Raw genomic sequence first — 23,549 nt, forward strand, 5'->3', positions numbered from 1 at the left:
AGGTTTATCAAAAGGAATATCACTCTCGTCAAACCTACGCAGAGAATTCACTTCTACTACCTGTATCGGGTTATCGAGACCGTGGATCTCTTCGATAGGTGGTAGATTTTTGACATCTTCAGATTTAATGCCTTTCTCTTGCATAGATTTCTTGGCTTTTTGCATATCTTCGGGACTGACGAATAGAATACCTCTTTTCTTAGGAGTTGGCTTAGGAGGTGGTTCAGGAATAGTCCAGGCATTATCGTTCATCAAGAGGTTATTCAGTAGAGTCTCAGCTTGTTCCACAGTTTGTTCCCTAAAAACACAACTGGCACAACTATCTAGGTGGTCTCTAGAGGCATCGGTAAGTCCGTTATAGAGGATATCAAGTATCTCGTTTTTCTTGAGAGGGTGATCAGGCAAAGCATTCTGTAGCTGGACGAGCCTCCCCCAAGCTTGTGGAAGACTCTTTCTTGGAGTTGAGCAAAGGTGTATATTTCTCGCAAGGCAGCTTGCTTCTTATGGGAGGGAAATATTTCTCACAGAAGTAATAGACCATCTCCTGGGGACTACACACACATCCAGGAGCAAGAGAGGTGAACCAGGCTTTAGCGTCATCCTTTAGAGAGAAAGGAAACAGCTTAAGGATATAGTAGTGGCGGATCTTCTCCTCATTAGTGAAAAGGTTGACTATTTCCGATAGTTTGGCAAGATGGGCTATGACCGTCTCAGACTCATAACCGTGAAAAGGATCAGATTCGACTAGAGAGATTATCTCAGGGTCGACAGAGAATTCATAATCCTTATCGGTGACAAAGATAGGTGAAGCGGCAAACTTCGTGTCATTTTTCATCCTGACTTCACGAGATTTTTCCTTCCACTTGAGAATTAATTTCTCAGGGTCATAGGTATCCTTACACTCAAGAAAATCTTCAGCTATCTCTCCCTCCATAACGTAACCCTCAGGTATATCAGCAAATTCATATATAGGAGAGCTAGATCTAGCAGGAGCAAAAGCAGGTTCTATCTCAATAGCATCGGCAGTTTTAGAAGCATCACGAGCATTGGCAGTAACTCTAGCAATATGAGCATCAAGGAACACTCCTAGTGGAACATCAGGCAAAGGAGTATCTCTAGCAGTATCAAGCATAGCATCATCAGGCAAAATAGCATCTCTAGCATCATCAGGCAAAGCACCTCTAGCAGTATCAAGCATAGTATCTCTAGCAGTATCAGGCATAGTATCAAGCATAGCATCTCTACCAATAGCATCAAGCATAGCATCTCTAGCAGTAGTATCACAAGCATCACCAAGCACAGGCGGCATATCAAGATTTCTAGCAGGAGGTGAAGTCACAAACTTACTCATAAATGAAGGTGAATCAAGTGCAGAGCTACACGGTAATTCCTTACCTCCCCTCATAGTTGAGGGCAAGACTTTGGTCTTCAGATCCTTCAGATTCTTCATAGTGATCAGCAGATATAAATCCCAAGTAACTCAGAGAATATAGCAACACCTCCCCGGCAACGGTGCCGGAAAAATGCTGACGTCAGTTGTGCTTCCCTGGCAATGGCTCCAGAAAAGGGCTGATCCTGCAATCTGTGTCGTTAGCTAGACGAATGCTTATAACAACAAACCTTCTCGTGCAACGGCACCAGAAGAATGCTGAAAGCAATCCCCAGTAATGAGATTGGAAGAATGTTGTTGATGGCCCACCAGCGCGTGGGTTCGCAGCAGTTTCAAGGGTAGAGTATTCGACCCAAATTTGTAGATCGCCTAAAGGAGGTGAGAGGATACTCTCGAGTATTAGCAGCTAAATTTGTCGGATTCAACCACACCTGAAAGATTAGTATTTGCAAGCACAGTAGTAATAGCAAAGTAATATGGTAACAACGATGTCAGAAACGATCTGTTGACAGCAGACTATTCCTAACGATTGTATCAATGGCGCTTCCGTTGCCGCGTTGACGGAAGTTGTCAATTCCCGTCAACGGTCTGGCGAACCAACAGTGTAGCAGGTAGTAGCAGTGTAATGAGCAAGACAAGTAACAGCAGTAGCAATAGTAGAACAAACTCGTAGGCAATGGGTCGGTGATTTGTTTGGATGATATTCATCATGCAACAGCTATAACACGGAGAGATAAGTGGCTAGCTCCCGTTCGTCAATGTGATGTAGGCATGCATTCCGTGTGTCGTCATACGTGCTTAGGGAAAAGAACTTGCATGACATCTATTGTCCATCCCTCCCGTGGTACCGGGGTCCAAAAGGAAACTACGGGATATTAAGGTTCTCCTTTTAATAAAGAACCGGACCAACGCAATAGCACTTGGTGAACACATGAACTCCTCAAACTATGGTCATCACCGGGAGTGGTTCCGGTTATTGTCACTCCGGGGTTGCCGGATCATAACACATAGTAGGTAACTACAACTTGCAAGATCGGATCTAAAACACACATATATTGGTGGCAACATAACAATTTTAGATCTCAAATCATGGCACTCGGGCCCTAGTGACAAGCATTAAGCATGGCAAAGTAGTAGCAACATCAAATCTCAGAACATAGTGGATACTAGGGATCAATCCCCATCAAAACTAACTCGATTACATGATAGATCTCATCCTATTCATCACCGCCCAGCGAGCCTACGAATAGATTACGCATGAACGACGAAGAGCTTCATGGAATTGGAGAGGGAAGAAGGTTGATGATGACGATGGCGACGATTTCCCCTCTTCGGAGCCCAAGACGGACTCCAGATCTGCCCTCCAGATGAAGAACAGGTGGTGGCGGCGCCTCCGTATTGCAAACGCGACGAAAACTTCTCTTTTTTATTTTTTTTTTGGATGAAAGACAACTTATAGAGCTTGAGTTGGGGGCGGCAGGTGCCTGTGGGCCCCCACAAGCCTGCCCACCGCCACCAGGGGGTGGTGGCGGAGCAGGGGCTTGTGGCCCACTGGCCCACCCCCTGAGGTGGAACTTGGTGCAGATATTTTTGATATTTTCCAAAACTGCTCGCCGTAAATTTTCAGGACGTTTGGAGAACTTTGATTTCTGCACAAAAATAACACCAAGGCAATTCTGCTGAAAACAGCGTCAGTCCAGGTTAGTTCCATTCAAATCATGCAAATTATAGTCCAAAACAAGGGCAAAAGAGTTTGGAAAAGTAGATACGTTGGAGACGTATCAGGGCGCAACGCGATCCGGGCCTGGGTGGGCCCCAGATGGGCTTCGGCGGGCCTGTGAGCTCGAGATGGGAGATGGCTGGCTGTGGCGGCTAGGGTTGGGGAGGAACAGGAAACGAGGGAGAGAGGGGATTTGCTGTCTGTTTATATACAGAGGCTAGGGTTTGCCGATTTCACACGTTTTCGGACCCTACGATCTCGATCGGGCGGCTCCGGAAACGTCCTCGGGTTAAGTTAGGCCCTATAGAGGGGGGGCTAAGATGAGAGGGAAAACGGGCACCCGCCGACATGCGATTTGAAACACCGAAAAAGACGTCCGCCGATAAAACAAAGACGACGGCGCTACGGTCGACCGTTCGGGTATCAAACGGACTCCGATTACGACGAAATTTGGCACGCGGCCTACCTACGTTATAATAAGACTGCACGCCAAGTTTCAACACAATCCGAGAATATTTTAAACACACTTTTAAAAATAAGATTTAGCTGTGACGCGGGCGCGTGCGTGTGTGGTCGGTCTCAAAACGGTCAACGACAAAACGGAGAGAACCAATAACTAATAACGGATGCAGTTTTGAAAACTGGCGGCAACACGGTGCCGATGCAATGCAGATGATGCGAATGATGCGATGATGAATGCGACAGGCAAATGCACCTCACGACGAGAACGAAATAAAAGGGAAATCTTCTGGAGCGTCGGTCTCGGGCTGTGACAACTTTGCCCTCAATCCTCCCTGCAAAAGGTTGTCACAAGGAGATCAACAAGCAGCTCATCCCTCAAGAGTAGCTACTATTGAGGATTACCCTGATGAAAGAGACAAATATCTGTCTAAGCTACAGAAAAAGGCTAAAGCTGCTGTGACAAAATTAAATGAGGACTCTGTAACTACAGCTACTGTTGCCACTTCTTCAGCTGCTGAGGCCTCTGCTACTGACATTCCTCAGAAAAAGGCTCTGCTGAAGAAACCAAGTCTCAAGCCACAAGCCTCAATAGCTGCATCAAAAGAGCAATTTCCTCAGAAAGTTGCAACGACGGCAAAATCCTCAACTGCAGCCAAGTCTTCACCACCTCAGCAAAAGCAGCTCAGTAAGATTCAATCTGAAAAACCTAGTTCTTCTGTGCCATGTGCCACTGGCTCTGCGTCAAAATCTTCACCAAGTCTGTTGAAGACTAAGATGACTGTTGGTAGAGGTACCAGGCCAATCCTTGGTAAAGTCGTCAAGATTCCTTCTGCATCAGAAGGAAGTGAAGAATATGATGATGAAACACTTCAAGACATCATCATAAACAAGCAGGAAAGAGTTGCACAAACCACGTGAAGCACCATTCCTCTAGCGCTGGATCTGAAGGAATTGCTAAACTTCATTGATCTCTGGTATGAGGATCCAAACACTCCAATTGATGATTTAAATCTTCCTCCTGGAGTCAGCCACATGGTTGCCACTTTCATCAATGAAGCTAAATGGAAGGATCAGCAAGCCAAACAAGCTAGGCTTGCCAAGTCCAAAAAGGAGAAACTCTTGAAGCAAAACCTCCTCACCTTATCCCCTGAGAAACTTGTTTCTACTCAGGCGGAGCTGAAGACTCTCATAGACAGATATACAAGTCTTCACGTTGATCAAAAGGGTGCAAAAGTACAATTCGTCAAAGCCGCAACTGTGGTTGTTGATGAATACAACAGCAGAATTGCCACTCACAAGTATCCAACAAAGCCTCAGCCAAGTAATATTGTGCAAACGGCTTAGGGTGATGAAAATGAAGAACCATCAGCTGAAGAAATTCCTCAGAATATTCCAGCTGAAGAATCTGCCAAGCCTGACTCTGATGAAACAGCGCCTGATGAAATTGCTCCTTCACCTAAATCCTCAAAGGTGAAGAAAGTAACTCCGTCTGCAGCAGACGTGAAGAAAACCAAAGCGACTGAAAAGGAAGCTAAAAAGAGAAAAGCTTCAATGGCCTTAGAATCCTCAGAAGCAAAACGTCTGAAGACTATGCCTTCAGAATCTTCATCAGCCTCAGTGGATGCTACTCCTCTAAATGTAGCACCATCGTATATGATGGTTCCATTCGGTGAGGAATACTTCATCCCAGAAAAGGATGAAGAAATGGAAGATAACCGCTCTTGTGCATCCACACCGATGGATGAGGAAATTCAGGTTGATGATATTCCTCAAGCCACAACGCCTCATATGACCACTGAAGAAAAGGAGGGTGATTAAGAAATTGCATGCAGCACACCTGTGATCCATGATGAGTTCTAGGAACAAGCTCACCCTAACTCACCAAGAACAGCCCAAATTCCTCAAACTCCGACTGACACTGAAATTATGACTGGCTCTGATGAAAAGATCATACATGAGGATGTTGGGGAACGTCGCATGGGAAACAAAAAATTTCCTACGCGCACGAAGACCTATCATGGTGATGTCCATCTACGAGAGGGGATGAGTGATCTACGTACCCTTGTAGATCGTACAGCAGAAGCGTTAGTGAACGCGGTTGATGTAGTGGAACGTCCTCACGTCCCTCGATCCGCCCCGCGAACAATCCCGCGATCAGTCCCACGATCTAGTACCGAACGGACGGCACCTCCGCGTTCAGCACACGTACAGCTCGACGATGATCTCGGCCTTCTTGATCCAGCAAGAGAGACGGAGAGGTAGAAGAGTTCTCCAGCAGCGTGACGGTGCTCCGGAGGTTGGTGATGACCTTGTCTCAGCAGGGCTCCGCCCGAGCTCCGCAGAAACGCGATCTAGAGGAAAAACCGTGGAGGTATGTGGTCGGGCTGCCGTGGAAAAGTCGTCTCAAATCAGCCCTAAAACCTTTGTATGTATAGGTGGGAGGTAGGGGACCTTGCCTTGGGGCTCAAGGAGCCCCAAGGGGGTCGACCGAGTCCAAGGGGGAAGGCTCCCCCCCAAACCGAGTTGGACTTGGTTTGGTGGGTGGGAGTCCTTCCTTCCCTTCCCACCTCCCCTTTTTTCTTTTCTCTTTGATTTTCTCTTCTAGGCGCATAGGGCCCTTTTGGGATGTCCCACCAGCCCACTAAGGGCTGGTGTGCCACCCTCAAGGCCTATGGGCTTCCCCGGGGTGGGTTGCCCCCCCCCCCCCCCCCGGTGAACTCTCGGAACCCATTCGTCATTCCCGGTACATTCCCGGTAACTCCGAAAACCTTCCGGTAATCAAATGAGGTCATCCTATATATCAATCTTCGTTTCTGGACCATTCCGGAAACCCTCGTGACGTCCGTGATCTCATCCGGGACTCCAAACAACATTCGGTAACCAACCATATAACTCAAATACGCATAAAACAACGTCGAACCTTAAGTGTGCAGACCCTGCGGGTTTGAGAACTATGTAGACATGACCCGAGAGACTCCTCGGTCAATATCCAATAGCGGGACCTGGATGCCCATATTGGATCCTACATATTCTACGAAGATCTTTATCGTTTGAACCTCAGTGCCAAGGATTCATATAATCCCGTATGTCATTCCCTTTGTCCTTCAGTATGTTACTTGCCCGAGATTCGATCGTTAGTATCCGCATACCTATTTCAATCTCGTTTACCGGCAAGTCTCTTTACTCGTTCTGTAATACAAGATCCCGCAACTTACACTAAGTTACATTGCTTGCAAGGCTTGTGTGTGATGTTGTATTACCGAGTGGGCCCCGAGATACCTCTCCGTCACACGGAGTGACAAATCCCAGTCTTGATCCATACTAACTCAACTAACACCTTCGGAGATACCTGTAGAGCATCTTTATAGTCACCCATTTACGTTGCGACGTTTGATACACACAAAGCATTCCTCCGGTGTCAGTGAGTTATATGATCTCATGGTCATAGGAATAAATACTTGACACGCAGAAAACAGTAGCAACAAAATGACACGATCAACATGCTACGTCTATTAGTTTGGGTCTAGTCCATCACGTGATTCTCCTAATGACGTGATCCAGTTATCAAGCAACAACACTTTGTTCATAATCAGAAGACACTGACTATCTTTGATCAACTGGCTAGCCAACTAGAGGCTTGCTAGGGACGGTGTTTTGTCTATGTATCCACACATGTAAATGAGTCTTCATTCAATACAATTATAGCATGGATAATAAACGATTATCTTGATACAGGAATTATAATAATAACTATATTTATTATTGCCTCTAGGGCATAATTCCAATAGTCTCCCACTTGCACTAGAGTCAATAATCTAGCCCTCACATCATCATGTGAATTACATTGTAATAAATCTAACACCCATACAGTTCTGGTGTTGATCATGCTTTGGCCGTGGAAGAGGTTTAGTCAGCGGGTCTGCAACATTCAGATCCATGTGCACTTTGCATATATTTACGTCCTCTCCCTCGACGTAGTCGCGGATGAGGTTGAAGCGTCGTTTGATGTGTCTGGTCTTCTTGTGAAACCGTGGTTCCTTTGCTAAGGCAATGGCACCCGTGTTATACAGAACAAGGTTATTGGATTCAGTGCGCTTGGCACCACTCGAAGATCCATCATGAACTGCTTCATCCAGACACCCTCCTTAGCCGCCTCCGAGGCAGCCATGTACTCCGCTTCACATGTAGAATCTGCTACGACGCTTTGCTTGGAACTACACCAGCTTACCGCACCCCCATTAAGAATAAATACGTATCCGGTTTGCGACTTAGAATCGTCCGGATCTGTGTCAAAGCTTGCATCGACGTAACCTTTTACGGCGAGCTCTTCGTCACCTCCATACACGAGAAACATCTCCTTAGTCCTTTTCAGGTACTTCAGGATATTCTTGACCGCTGTCCAGTGATCCACTCCTGGATTACTCTGGAACCTACCTGCCATACTTATGGCCAGGCTAACATCCGGTCTAGTGCACAGCATTGCATACATGATAGAACCTATGGCTGAAGCATAGGGGACGGAGCGCATATGCTCTTTATCTTCATCAGTTGCTGGGCACTGAGTCTTACTCAATCTCGTACCTTGTAAAACTGGCAAGAACCCTTTCTTGGACTGTTCCATTTTGAACCTCTTCAAAACTTTATCAAGGTATGTGCTTTGTGAAAGTCCTATCAGGCGTTTTGATCTATCCCTATAGATCTTAATGCCTAGAATGTAAGCAGCTTCTCCTAGGTCCTTCATAGAGAAACTTTTATTCAAGTAACCCTTTATGCTCTCCAAAAACTCTACGTTGTTTCCAATCAGTAATATGTCATCCACATATAATATTAGAAACGCCACAGAGCTCCCACTCACTTTCTTGTAAATACAAGATTCTCCAACCACTTGTATAAACCCAAATGCTTTGATCACCTCATCAAAGCGTTTGTTCCAACTCCGAGATGCTTGCACCAGTCCATAAATGGATCGCTGGAGCTTGCACACCTTGTTAGCATTCTTAGGATCGACAAAACCTTTGGGTTGTATCATATACAACTCTTCCTTAAGGAAACCGTTAAGGAACGCCGTTTTGACATCCATCTGCCAAATTTCATAATCGAAAAATGCAGCTATTGCTAACATGATTCTGACGGACTTAAGCATCGCTACGGGTGAGAATGTCTCATCGTAGTCAACTCCTTGAACTTGTGAAAAACCCTTTGCCACAAGTCGAGCTTTATAAACGGTCACATTGCCGTCAGCGTCCGTCTTCCTCTTAAAGATCCATTTGTTCTGAATAGCTTTGCGGCCCTCAGGTAGTACCTCCAAAGTCCACACTTTGTTCTCATACATGGATCCTATCTCGGACTTCATGGCTTCTAGCCATTTGTTGGAATCTGGGCCCACCATTGCTTCTTCATAATTTGCAGGTTCATTGTTGTCTAACATGATTGATAAGACGGGATTACTGTACCACTCTGGAGCAGCACGTGGTCTCGTCGACCTGCGTGGTTCGACAGAAACTTGAACCGGAGTTTCATGATCATCATCATTAACTTCCTCCTCAACCGGCGTCGCAACGACAGAGGTTTCCCTTTGCCCTGCGCCACCATCTAGAGGGATGAGAGGTTCGACAACCTCGTCAAGTTCTATCTTCCTCCCACTCAATTCTCTCGAGAGAAACTCCTTCTCAAGAAAAGCTCCGTTTTTAGCAACAAACACTTTGCCCTCGGATTTGAGATAGAAGGTGTACCCAACCGTCTCTTTTGGGTAACCTATGAAGACGCACTTTTCCGCTTTGGGTTCCAGCTTATCAGGCTGAAGCTTTTTGACATAAGCATCACATCCCCAAACTTTAAGAAACGACAACTTTGGCCTTTTGCCATACCATAGTTCGTATGGTGTCGTCTCAACGGATTTTGATGGTGCCCTATTTAAAGTGAATGCAGCTGTTTCTAATACATAACCCCAAAACGATAACGGCAAATCGGTAAGAGACATCATAGATCGCACCATCTCTAATAAAGTACGATTACGACGTTCGCACAGACCATTACGCTGTGGTGTTCCAGGCGGTGTTAACTGTGAAAAAATTCCACATTGTCTTAAGTGAGCACCAAACTCGAAACTCAGATATTCACCCCCACGATCAGACCGTAGGAACTTGATCTTCTTGTTACGATGATTTTCAACTTCACTCTGAAATTGCTTGAACTTTTCAAATGTTTCACACTTGTGCTCCATCAAGTAGACATAACCATATCTACTCAAATCGTCATTGAAGGTGAGAAAATAACGATATCCGCCGCGTGCCTCCACACTCATCGGTCCACACACATCGGTATGTATGATTTCCAACAAGTCACTTGCACGCTCCATTGTTCCGGAGAACGGAGTCTTAGTCATCTTGCCCATGAGGCATGGTTCGCATGTGTCAAGTGAATCAAAGTCAAGTGACTCCAAAAGTCCATCAGCATGGAGTTTCTTCATGCGCTTTACACCAATATGACCTAAGCGGCAGTGCCACAAAAATATGGCGCTATCATTGTTAACTCTAACTCTTTTGGTCTTAATGTTATGTATATGCGTATCGCTATCAAGATTCAATATGAACAATCCTCTCACATTAGGTGCATGACCATAAAAGATGTTACTCATAGAAATAGAACAACCATTATTCTCTGACTTAAAAGAGTAACCGTCTCGCAATAAACAAGATCCAGATATAATGTTCATGCTCAACGCAGGCACTAAATAACAATGATTTAAGTTCATCACTAATCCTGATGGTAACTGAAGTGAAACTGTGCCGACGGCGATTGCATCAACTTTGGAACCATTTCCTACGCGCATCGTCACTTCATCTTTCGCCAGCCTTCGCCTATTCCGCAGTTCCTGTTTCGAGTTGCAAATATGAGCAACAGAACCGGTATCGAATACCCAGGCACTACTACGAGAGCCGGTTAAGTACACATCAATGACATGTATATCAAATATACCTGATTTTTCTTTGGCCGCCTTCTTATCTGCCAGATACTTGGGGCAATTGCGCTTCCAGTGACCCATACCCTTGCAATAGTAACACTCCGTTTCAGGCTTAGGTCCAGCTTTGGGTTTCTTCGTCGGATTGGCAACAGGCTTGCCGCTCTTCTTTGAATTACCCTTCTTGCCTTTGCCGTTTCTCTTGAAACTAGTGGTCTTATTCACCATCAACACTTGATGCTCTTTACGGAGTTCAGACTCTGCGACTTTCAGCATCGCAAACAACTCGCCGGGAGACTTGTTCATCCCTTGCATGTTGTAGTTCAACACAAAGCCTTTATAGCTTGGCGGCAGTGATTGAAGGATTCTGTCAGTGATAGCCTCTTGCGGGAGTTCAATCCCCAGCTCAGCTAGACGGTTTGAGTACCCAGACATTTTGAGCACATGTTCACTGACACACGAGTTCTCCTCCATCTTGCAAGCATAGAATTTATCGGAGGTCTCATACCTCTCGATCCGGGCGTTCTTCTGAAAGATAAACTTCAACTCCTGGAACATCTCAAATGCTCCATGACGCTCAAAGCGACGTTGAAGTCCCGGTTCTAAGCCATACAAGACTGCACATTGAACTATTGAGTAGTCCTCCTTACGTGCTAACCAAGCGTTCTTAACATCCTGATCACCCGTAGCGGGTGGTTCATCTCCTAGCGCAGCATTAAGGACATAATCCTTCTTCCCAGCTTGTAAGATTAGCTTAAGATTACGAGCCCAGTCTACAAAGTTGCTTCCATCATCTTTCAACTTAGCTTTCTCTAGGAACGTATTAAAATTCAGGATGACTGTAGCGTGAGCCATGATCTACAACACAAATATATATTCAAAGTGGACTTAGACTATGCTCAAGATAATTAGAATTTAACTTAATCAAATTATTCGCTGAACTCCCACTCAAAAAGTACATCTCTCTAGTCATTTGAGTGGTTCATGATCCACTTACACTAGCTCAAGTCCGATCATCACGTGAGTCGAGTATAGTTTCAGTGGTAAGCATCCCTATGCTAATCATATCATCTATATGATTCATGATCGACCTTTCGGTCTCATGTGTTCCGAGGCCATGTCTGCACATGCTAGGCTCGTCAAGCTTAACCCGAGTGTTCCGCGTGCGCAACTGTTTTGCACCCGTTGTATGTGAACGTTGAGTCTATCACACCCGATCATCACGTGGTATCTCGAAACGACGAACTGTAGCAACGGTGCATAGTCGGGGAGAACACAATTTTGTCTTGAAATTTTAGTGAGAGATCACCTCATAATGCTACCGTCGTTCTAAGCAAAATAAGGTGCATAAAAGGATTAACATCACATGCAATTCATAAGTGACATGATATGGCCATCATCACGTGCTTCTTGATCTCCATCACCAAAGCACCGGCACGATCTTCTTGTCACCGGCGCCACACCATGATCTCCATCAACGTGTTGCCATCGGGGTTGTCATGCTACTAATGCTATTACTACTAAAGCTACATCCTAGCAAAATAGTAAACGCATCTGCAAGCACAAACGTTAGTATAAAGACAACCCTATGGCTCCTGCCGGTTGCCGTACCATCGACGTGCAAGTCGATATTTTCTATTACAACATGATCATCTCATACATCCAATATATCACATCACATCGTTGGCCATATCACATCACAAGCATACCCTGCAAAAACAAGTTAGACGTCCTCTAATTTTGTTGTTGCATGTTTTACGTGGTGACCATGGGTATCTAGTAGGATCGCATCTTACTTACGCAAACACCACAACGGAGATATATGAGTTGCTATTTAACCTCATCCAAGGACCTCCTCGGTCAAATCCGATTCAACTAAAGTTGGAGAAACCGACACTTGCCAGTCATCTTTGAGCAACGGGGTTACTCGTAGCGATGAAACCAGTCTCTCGTAAGCGTACGAGTAAAGTCGGTCCAAGCCGCTTCAATCCAACAATACCGCGGAATCAAGAAAAGACTAAGGAGGGCAGCAAAACGCACATCACCGCCCACAAAAACTTTTGTGTTCTACTCGAGAAGACATCTACGCATGAACCTAGCTCTGATACCACTGTTGGGGAACGTCGCATGGGAAACAAAAATTTTCCTACGCGCACGAAGACCTATCATGGTTATGTCCATCTACGAGAGGGGATGAGTGATCTACGTACCCTTGTAGATCGTACAGCAGAAGCGATTAGAGATCGCGGTTGATGTAGTGGAACGTCCTCACGTCCCTCGATCTGCCCCGCGAACAATCCCGCGATCAGTCCCACGATCTAGTACCGAACGGACGGCACCTCCGCGTTCAGCACACGTACAGCTCGACGATGATCTCGGCCTTCTTGATCCAGCAAGAGAGACGGAGAGGTAGAAGAGTTCTCCGGCAGCGTGACGGCGCTCCGGAGGTTGGTGATGACCTTGTCTCAGCAGGGCTCCGCCCGAGCTCCGCAGAAACGCGATCTAGAGGAAAAACCGTGGAGGTATGTGGTCGGGCTGCCATGGAAAAGTCGTCTCAAATCAGCCCTAAAACCTCCGTATATATAGGTGGGAGGGAGGGACCTTGCCTTGGGGCTCAAGGAGCCCCAAGGGGGTCGGACGAGTCCAAGGGGGAAGGCTCCCCCCCCCAAACCGAGTTGGACTTGGTTTGGTGGGTGGGAGTCCTTCCTTCCCTTCCCACCTCCCCTTTTTTTTCTTTTCTCTTTGATTTTCTCTTCTAAGCGCATAGGGCCCTTTTGGGCTGTCCCACCAGCCCACTAAGGGCTGGTGTGCCACCCTCAAGGCCTATGGGCTTCCCCGGGGTGGGTTGCCCCCCCCGGTGAACTCCCGGAACCCATTCGTCATTCCCGGTACATTCCCGGTAACTCCGAAAACCTTCCGGTAATCAAATGAGGTCATCCTATATATCAATCTTCGTTTCCGGACCATTCCGGAAACCCTCGTGACGTCCGTGATCTCATCCGGGACTCCGAACAACATTCGGTAACCAACCATATAACTCAAATACGCATAAAACAACGTCGAACCTTAAGTGTGCAGACCCTGCGGGTTCGAGAACTATGTAGACATGACCCGAGAGACTCCTCGGTCAATATCCAATAGCGGGACCTGGATGCCCATATTGGATCCTACATATTCTACGAAGATCTTTATCGTTTGAACCTCAGTGCCAAGGATTCATATAATCCCGTATGTCATTCCCTTTGTCCTTCGGTATGTTACTTGCCCGAGATTCGATCGTTAGTATCCGCATACCTATTTCAATCTCGTTTACCGGCAAGTCTCTTTACTCGTTCCGTAATACAAGATCCCGCAACTTACACTAAGTTACATTGCTTGCAAGGCTTGTGTGTGATGTTGTATTACCGAGTGGGCCCCGAGATACCTCTCCGTCACACGGAGTGACAAATCCCAGTCTTGATCCATACTAACGCAACTAACACCTTCGGAGATACCTGTAGAGCATCTTTATAGTCACCCAGTTACGTTGCGATGTTTGATACACACAAAGCATTCCTCCGGTGTCAGTGAGTTATATGATCTCATGGTCATAGGAATAAATACTTGACACGCAGAAAACAGTAGCAACAAAATGACACGATCAACATGCTACGTCTATTAGTTTGGGTCTAGTCCATCACGTGATTCTCCTAATGACGTGATCCAGTTATCAAGCAACAACACTTTGTTCATAATCAGAAGACACTGACTATCTTTGATCAACTCGCTAGCCAACTAGAGGCTTGCTAGGGACGGTGTTTTGTCTATGTATCCACACATGTAAATGAGTCTTCATTCAATACAATTATAGCATGGATAATAAACGATTATCTTGATACAGGAATTATAATAATAACTATATTTATTATTGCCTCTAGGGCATAATTCCAACAGAGGAATCAACACAAGACCGCGAATCAGCTGCATCAGCTGAAGAAAATGCAGCATAAAAAACTGCAACTGCTTCCTCAGATCAACAAATTCCTCAAGCTAAAGAAAATCCTCAAGCTGAAGAAAATGCTCAAGCTGAAGAAAATGCTCCTGCTCCAAATCCTGAAACTGCAATTGTTGTGGTGAATCCTGAAACTGCCATTGTGGTGGCCACAACTCCTCAAGATGAACAGTGATGACCCACAAGTGTAGGGGATCTATCGTAGTCCTTTCGATAAGTGAGAGTGTTGAACCCAACGAGGAGAAGAAGGAACTGACAAGTGGTTTTCAGCAAGATATTCTGTGCAAGCACTGAAATTATCGGTAACAGATAGTTGTGTGATAAGATGATTCGTAGCAAGTAGCAAGAAACAATAGTATAAAAGGTGCAGCAAGATGGCCAAATCCCTTTTGTAGCAAGGGACAAGCCTGGACAAACTCTTATAGGAGGTAAAGCGCTCCCGAGGACACATGGGAATTTCTCTCAATCTAGTTTTCATCATGTTCATATGATTCGCGTTCGCTACTTTGATAGTTTGATATGTGAGTGGACCGGTGCTTGGGTGATGCCCTTACTTGGACAAACATCCCACTTATGATTAACCCCTCTCGCAAGCATCCGCAACTACGAAAGAAGAATTAAGATGAAATCTAACCATAGCATTAAACAAGTGGATCCAAATCAGCCCCTTACGAAGCAACGCATAAACTAGGGTTTAAGCTTCTTTCACTCTAGCAACCCATAATCTATTTATTACTTCCCAATGCCTTCCTCTAGACCCAAATAATGATGAAGTGGTATGTAGTCGATGTTCACATAACACCACTAGAGGACAAACAATATACAACGCATCAAAATATCGAACGAATACCAAATTCACATGACTACTTATAGCAAGACTTATCCCATGTCCTCAGGAACAAAAGTGACTACTCACAAAGCATAATTATGTTCATGACCAGAGAGGTATTGAATAGCATCAAGGATCTGAACATATAATCTTCCACCGAGTAATCCAACTACCATCAACTACAAAGAGTAATTAACACTACTAGCAACCTTACAAGTACCAATCGGAGTTGCAAGACGGAGATTGGTTACAATAGATGAACTAGGGTTTGGAGATGAGATGGTGCTGATGAAGATGTTGATGGTGATGAGTCCCCTCTGATGAGAGGAGTGTTGCTGATGACGATGGCGACGATTTCCCCCTCCGGGAGGGAAGTTTCCCCGGCAGGACGACCGTGCCGGAGCTCTAGATTGGTTCTGCCAAAGTTCCGCCTCATGGCGGCGGTGATTCCTCCCGAAAGCCTCCTCCTGATTTTTTCTGGAACGAAACCCTCCTTATAGCAAAAGATGGGAGCCGTAGGGGCAACAGGGGGCCCACAAGCCACCTAGGCGCGGCCAAGGGGTAGGCCGCGTCTGGCAGGCTTGTGGCCTCCTGGTGGCTCCCCTCCGGTACTTATTCCGCCCAGTATTTTTTATAAAATTCAAAATAATTCCCCGTTGATTTTCATGGTTATTGGAGTTGCGCAGAATAGGTATCTCAAACTTGCTCCCTTTTCAGACCAGAATTCCAGCTGCCGACATTCTCCTTCTCCATGTAAACCTTATAAAATAAGAGAGAAAAGGCATAAGTATTGTACCGTGAAGTGTAATAACAACCCATAAAGCGATAAATATCAACATAAAAGCATGATGCAAAATGGACGTATCAACTCCCCCAAGCTTAGACCTCGCTTGTCCTCAAGCGAAAGCCGAGATCAATAAATATGCCCACATGTTTTGAGATAGAGGTGTCGAAAAAACAAAATACAGACATGGAGGCATCATGATCATGATTAGAACAGCAATAACGTCATATAATCTCTTATGCTAAAGTGATAATTCTATCACAAAGTAAAGTATGGATCAAGAACCTTATTGAGAATTAACAACCAATAGCCTTTAGTCATTGAAGCAATTGCAATTTATCATAACATCGGAAAGGGTCAAATAAGAACTTGTAAACCAAATCCACATACTCAATCACCCTTTCGTCTTCTACAATTGCTAAAACTCACGTGGTACTCATGAGATCAAAGTTTCAGTTGGACACAGAGAAAGATAGAGGCTTATAGTTTTGCCTCCCAACTACTTACCTCAAGGGTAATGTCAACAATAATAATTCATGAATAATTACTTCCAAGTTGACATAAGAATATAGATCTTTCCCTAGCACATGACGTTAGACAAGATAAAGGCGAAATAAGGAATTGGTGTCGATCACCATGACTCTTTTAAGGACAAAAAGTAAAGGTACAAGATAGGCCCTTCGCAGAGGGAAGCAGAGGTTGTCATGCGCTTTTGAGGTTTGGATGTGTGACCTCTTAGTGTGAAGGAACGTCACTTTATATTGCCTCCTGTGATAAAGAACTTTATTATGCAGTCTGTCACTTTTATGTCTTCCTCATCACAGGTTCGTACAAAGCTTATTTTCCACACACTAATAGATCATACATATTTAGGGAGCAATTTTTATTGCTTGCACCGATGACAACTTACTTGAGGGATCTTGTTCAACCCATAGGTAGGTATGGTGGACTCTCATGGCAAAACTGGGTTGAAGGTTTATGGATGCACAAGTAGTATCTCTACTTAGTGCGAAAGTTTTGGCTGATATGAGGTGGAAGCAAGCGTCATATGACAAGGGATCTCTAGTCATATAACATTATTCGGAACCAAGCAAACATAATTCATTATGTTGTCTTCCTTGTCCAACATCTACTTCTAAGCATGTAATAGTTTAACGAGTGTTCACAATCATATACGGTGTCAAAGATGATATATTTATATGTGTACCTCTCTTTTTTTATTACTTCCTATTAATTGCAACAATGACCAAGGTCTACGTTTGTCCACCCACAACAAGTTTCAATCATCATTCTTTTTATATGTGAAGCCATCACTTCCCATAAGATCATTATATGATCTTTCATGCTTTTGTTCTTTTATCATTCTTTTCTTTAGATCATGGCATGAGGCAAGGCCCTTAACTAAAACACTCTTTATTATATGACTCACGAGCTGGAATACATTGGGGGTGACACAAAGCAAAACTCAAGCCTAGAACACTAAGAACTTTATTCTACTAGAGAAAGATAAAACCAAAAAGGATCGAACTAAGAAAAAGGTAAAGGCAAAAGATGTGATGGTGATACGATACCGGGGCAACTCCCCCAAGCTTGGCACAAGCCAAGAGGAGTGCCCATACCCGTGCTTAGTTGTCTTCCTTCGAAGGTGATGGTGGTGGAGTTGTTGCAACCTGGGTTTGATCCTCCGTCTTCCAAGGCATAGGTGCTCCATCATGGAAAGATGATCGAGTCTCCGGAATCCTCAAATCTGCAGCCAATCGTATTGACTTAAATCTATACTCATACTCACAGTTTTGGTTCTGCAGGTCATAGATCTGGGCTTGGAGGTGATCAATTCTGTCATAGAGCCTCGAGAGGCGCTTCCCGATGTCATTGGCATCGATCTTGTGCTTGTTGGTGAACTCCGTGATCATCATGTGGTTGGCGTTGAGTCCGCGTTCCACCATCCCTTGGCACTTGAAGACTTGCTACTCCATTGCTTCGAGCCTCGCCTCCATGCTTCCGGTCTTCTTGGGCCCCTCAACATCACGGATGTGCAGCACCCCCTCACGCATCTCGATAGATTGAGGGTGTTGCAGCACTCCTGCGAGGTAGGGATTGATGACCTTCTCGAAGAACTTGTCCTTCAGAACTTTTGGGGACGCCATAGCGATCTAGATCTGTCTGCACAGTAGCTCGAAATGAAAACAGAGGATATTTGCATGATACGAGGGTCAGACCTTCCGGGAGAATATATAATGAATTTTTCCCAACCAAAAGGAGTACTCCGCAAGAAAACGGAGTCCGGGAGGCACACGAGGTGCTCACAAGCCCCCCATGCGCGGCCAGGGGGTAGGCAGCGCCTGGCAGGCTTGTCGCCTCCTCGTGCGCTTTCCGGACTACTTTAAATTTTCTATTTTTCTAAAAATTCCAAAACGGAGAAAAATTGCTACTGGAAAAGTTTTGGAGTCGGTTTACTTACCAAATCACATACCTCTTCGTTTTTAGAGTCTGAAACAGGCTGATAAATATCCCTTATGTACTCCTCGGAGTTATGGTATGAATAACATTGCTTTCAACATTTATGGGAGTACTTGATATATAATGCTTGATTCTTTGCCCATTTACCACTCTCGAAAAATTACCTTCCGTGTTGTTGATCTTGATGGCACCGGAACGATATACTTCCGCAACAATGTAAGGACCTTCCCATTTAGACAGAAGCTTGCCTGCAAAAAATCTTAAACGAGAATTGTATAGCAAGACATAATCACCTACATTGAACTCACGTTTTTGTATCCTTTTATCATTCCACCTCTTAACTTTTTCTTTGGACAACTTGGCGTTTTCATATGCCCGAGTTCTCCATTCATCAAGTGAGCTAATATCACATAACCTCTTCTCACCAGCAAGTTTGAAATCAAACTTGAGCTCTTTGATTGCCCAATAAGCCTTATGCTCTAGCTCAAGAGGTAAATGGCATGCTTTACCATAAACCATTTTGTATGGAGACATGCCCATGGGATTCTTATAAGCAGTTATATAAGCCCACAGTGCATCATCGAGCTTCTTAGACCAATTCTTTCTAGACCTATTAACAGTCTTTTGCAGAATTAGTTTAATTTCTCTATTACTTAGCTCTACTTGACCACTGGACTAAGGATGATAAGGAGATGCAATTCTATGGTTGACATCATACTTAGCAAGCGTTTTACGTAAAGCACCATGAATAAAATGTGAACCACCATCATTCATTAAATATCTAGGGACTCCAAATCAAGGGAAAATAACTTCTTTAAGCATCCTAATAGAGGTGTTATGATCAGCAGTACTAGTTGGGATAGCTTCTACCCACTTAGTAACGTAATCAACAACAACTAGGATATGAGTATACCCGTTGGACTTTGGAAAAGGTCCCATATAATCAAAACCCCAAACATCAAATGGTTCAATGACAAGTGAATAATTCATAGGCATTTCCTGACATTTGCTGATATTACCTATTCTTTGACATTCATCACAAGATAAGACAAACTTACGGGCATCCTTGAAGAGAGTAGGCCAATAGAAACCGGATTGCAATACCTTGTGTGCAGATCTATCTCCCGCATGGTGTCCTCCGTAAGCCTCGGAGTGACACTTCTGTAGGATCTGTCCCTGTTCATGCTCCGGTACACAACGTCTAATAACACCATCTACTCCTTCTTTATAAAGGTGAGGATTATCCCAAAAGTAATGTCTCAAATCAAAGAAGAATTTCTTCTTTTGTTGGTATGTGAAACTAGGTGCTATATACTTGGTAACAATATAATTCGCATAATCAGCATAGCACGGTGTACTACATGAAGCATTGATGACATTCAATTGCTCATCAGGAAAGCTATCATCAATAGGTTGTGGGTCATCAAGAACATTCTCCAACCTAGACAAGTTATCTGCTACGGGGTTCTCAGCACCCTTCCTATCAACAACATGCAAATCAAATTCTTGTAGCAAGAGAACCCATCTGATAAGTCTAGGTTTAGCATCTTTCTTTTCCATGAGATACTTAATAACATCATGATCAGTGTGAATAGTGACCTTAGAATCAACAATGTAAGATCTGAACTTTTCACATGCAAACACGACTGCTAAAAATTCCTTTACAGTAGTAGCATAGTTTCTTTGGGCACTGTCTAGAGTTTTACTAGCATAGTGAATAACATTGCACTTCTTATCAACTCTTTGTCCTAGAACAGCACCAGCAGCATAGTCACTAGCATCACACATAATTTCAAAAGGTAGGTTGCAATCAGGTGGTTGAACAATAGGTGCAGTTATCAAGGCCTTCTTAAGTATTTCAAATGCTTCCTCACAATCATCATCAAAACCAAATGGAATATCCTTTTGCAAGAGATTGGTGAGAGGCCTAGAAATCTTAGAGAAGTCTTCAATGAACCTTCTATAGAAACCAACATGACCAAGGAAACTTCTTATACCTTTAATGTCTGTAGGGCATGGCATTTTCTCGATCGCATCAACCTTAGCCTTATCGACTTCAATACCTCTTTCAGAAATTTTATGTCCTAAGACGATGCCTTCATTAACCATAAAGTGGCACTTCTCCCAATTCAAGACAAGGTTTGTATATTTACATCTTGCAAGACTCGATCAAGGTTGCTGAGGCAATCATCAAAAGAAGGCCCGTAAATGGAGAAGTCATCCATGAAAACCTCAACAATCTTTTCACGAAAGTCAGAGAATATAGCCATCATACATCTTTGAAAGGTAGCAGGTGCATTACATAAGCCAAAAGGCATACGTCTGTAAGCAAAGGTACCGAAAGGCAGGTAAAAGTGGTTTTCTCCTGATCAGATTATGCAACGGGTATTTGGGAGAAACCAGAATAACCATCTAGAAAGCACAAGTGTGTGTGTGTTTAGACAATCTTTCTAGCATTTGGTCTATAAAAGGCAAGGGGTAATGATCTTTCCTGGTGGCTTTATTCAATTTCCTAAAATCAATCACCATCCTATAGCCAGTAATAATCCTCTATGGGATCAATTCATCTTTATCATTAGGGACAACGGTAATACCTCCCTTCTTAGGGACGCAATGCACCGGACTTACCCAATCACTATGAGCAACATGATAGATAATACTTGCTTCCAAGAGCTTTAGTATTTCTTTTCTTACTACCTCTTTCATCTTAGGATTTAATCCGCGTTGATGATCGACAACTGGTTTGGAATCAGGATCGGTTTTAATTTTATGCTGGCATAGAGTGGGACTAATACCCTTAAGATCGTCAAGAGTATATCCAATAGCAGCACGGTGCTTCCTCAGAGTTTTCAAAAATTTATTTTCTTCATGCTCTGAAAGGCTAGCACTAACAATAACATGATATATCTCTTTTGCATCAAGATAAGCATACTTAAGAGTATCAGGTAACTGTTTAAGCTCAAATACAGGATCACCCTTTGGTGGGGGTGGATCTCCAAGCAGTTCAACATGCAAATTATTCTTAAGGATAGGATGTTGTTCAAAGATAACTCTATCTATCTCATTCCTTTCATCCATATGCATATCATTTTCATGCTCAAGCAAGTATTGCTCTAAAGGATCAGTAGGAGGCACAACAATAGAAGCTAGGGCAATAATTTCATCCTTACTAGACAACTCTTTTTCATTATGTTGTCTACCAAACTTGGGGAAATTAAACTCATGGGACACACCTTCAAAGCCAACAATGACAGTTTGCTTCTCACAGTCAATATGAGCATTGACAGTATTGAGGAAGGGGTCTTCCAAATATGATGGGACAAAAGCTATCTTGTGTGGTAGCAAGAACGAGAAAATCAACAGGATACTTAGTTTTACCACACAAAACTTCAACATCTCTAACGATTCCCAAAGGGCAGATAGTATCTCTATTGGCAACCTGAATAGTGACATCAATAGGTTCCATCTCAACAGGTGCAATCTCGTCTTTAATTTCATCATATAAAGATTGAGGTATTGCACTAACACTAGCACCCACGTCACATAAACCATGATAACAATGATCTCCTATCTTAACACAAACAACAGGCGTGCCAACAACATGCCTATGTTTGTCTCTAGTATGAGGTTTAGCAATTCTAGCAGCATCTTCACATAAATGAATATCATGCCCATCAACATTGTCGGACAGGAGATCTTTGATAATAGCAATGCTAGGTTCAACTCTAATTTGCTCAGGGGGGTAGGTGTTCTAATGTAGCCCCTACGTATCACAGTTGAAGCTTTAGAATGATCCTTTATTCTAACAGGGAAAGGTGGTTTCTCAATGTAAGCACTAGGAACAATAGGATCATTATAAGCAGTGACTTTCTCTTCAACTGGATTGGGTTTAACCACATTGACTTCTAAGGGAGGATGATATTTAAACCACTTCTCTTTAGGGAGATTAATATGAGTAGCAAATGATTCACATAATGAAGCTACTATCTCAGAGTCAAGTCCATGTTTAGCGCTAAAATCACAAAAAGTATTTGTTTCAATGAAGGATTTAAGGCAATCGAACTTGAGATTCATACCTGACTCCTTACCTTCATCAAACTCCCAATCTTCAGAGTTCTATTTAATTCTTTCCAATAATTCCATTTGAAGTCAATATCTCTCTTCATAAAAGAACCGGTACAAGAAGTGTCAAGCATGGTGCGATTATCATGAGAAAGCCGAGCATAAAAGTTCTGAATAATAATTTCTCTCGAGAGCTCATGGTTGGGGTATGAATATAACATTGACTTAAGCCTCCCCCAAGCTTGAGCGATACTTTCTCTATCACGAGGCCAAAAATTATAGATATAATTCCGATCATGATGTACCAAATGCATAGGATAAAACTTTTGATGAAATTCCAATTTCAATCGGTTGTAGTTCCCTGATCCAGTATCATCACATATCCTATACCATGTCAATGCTTTATCCCCCAAAGATAAGGGAAAGACCTTCTTCTTGACCTCATCCTCGGGCAAACCTGCAAGCTTAAATAAACCACAAACTTCATCTACATAGATTAGATGCAAGTCGGGATGTGATGTTCCATCTCCTGTAAAAGGATTAGCCAACAGTTTCTCTAGCATACCCGAAGGAATTTCATAACAAGTATTTTCAGTAGGTGCGGCAGGTTGAGGAGCAACTCCTTGTGCTTCCGTTTGAGGTGAAGATACCCCGAGCAAGCTCGTCAAAGGATTAGTTTCCATAGTGACAAGTGACAATAAATTTCAGCATACTATATAAATGTTTCCTTACCAAATTCCACTTACCAAAGGCGCTTCACTCCCCGGCAACGGCGCCAGAAAAGAGTCTTGATGACCCACAAGTGTAGGGGATCTATCGTAGTCCTTTCGATAAGTGAGAGTGTCGAACCCAACAAGGAGCAGAAGGAACTGACAAGTGGTTTTCAGCAA

Source organism: Hordeum vulgare, chromosome 1H (assembly GCF_904849725.1).
Source record: "Hordeum vulgare subsp. vulgare chromosome 1H, MorexV3_pseudomolecules_assembly, whole genome shotgun sequence".
In the NCBI taxonomy this organism is placed as follows: Eukaryota; Viridiplantae; Streptophyta; class Magnoliopsida; order Poales; family Poaceae; genus Hordeum; species Hordeum vulgare.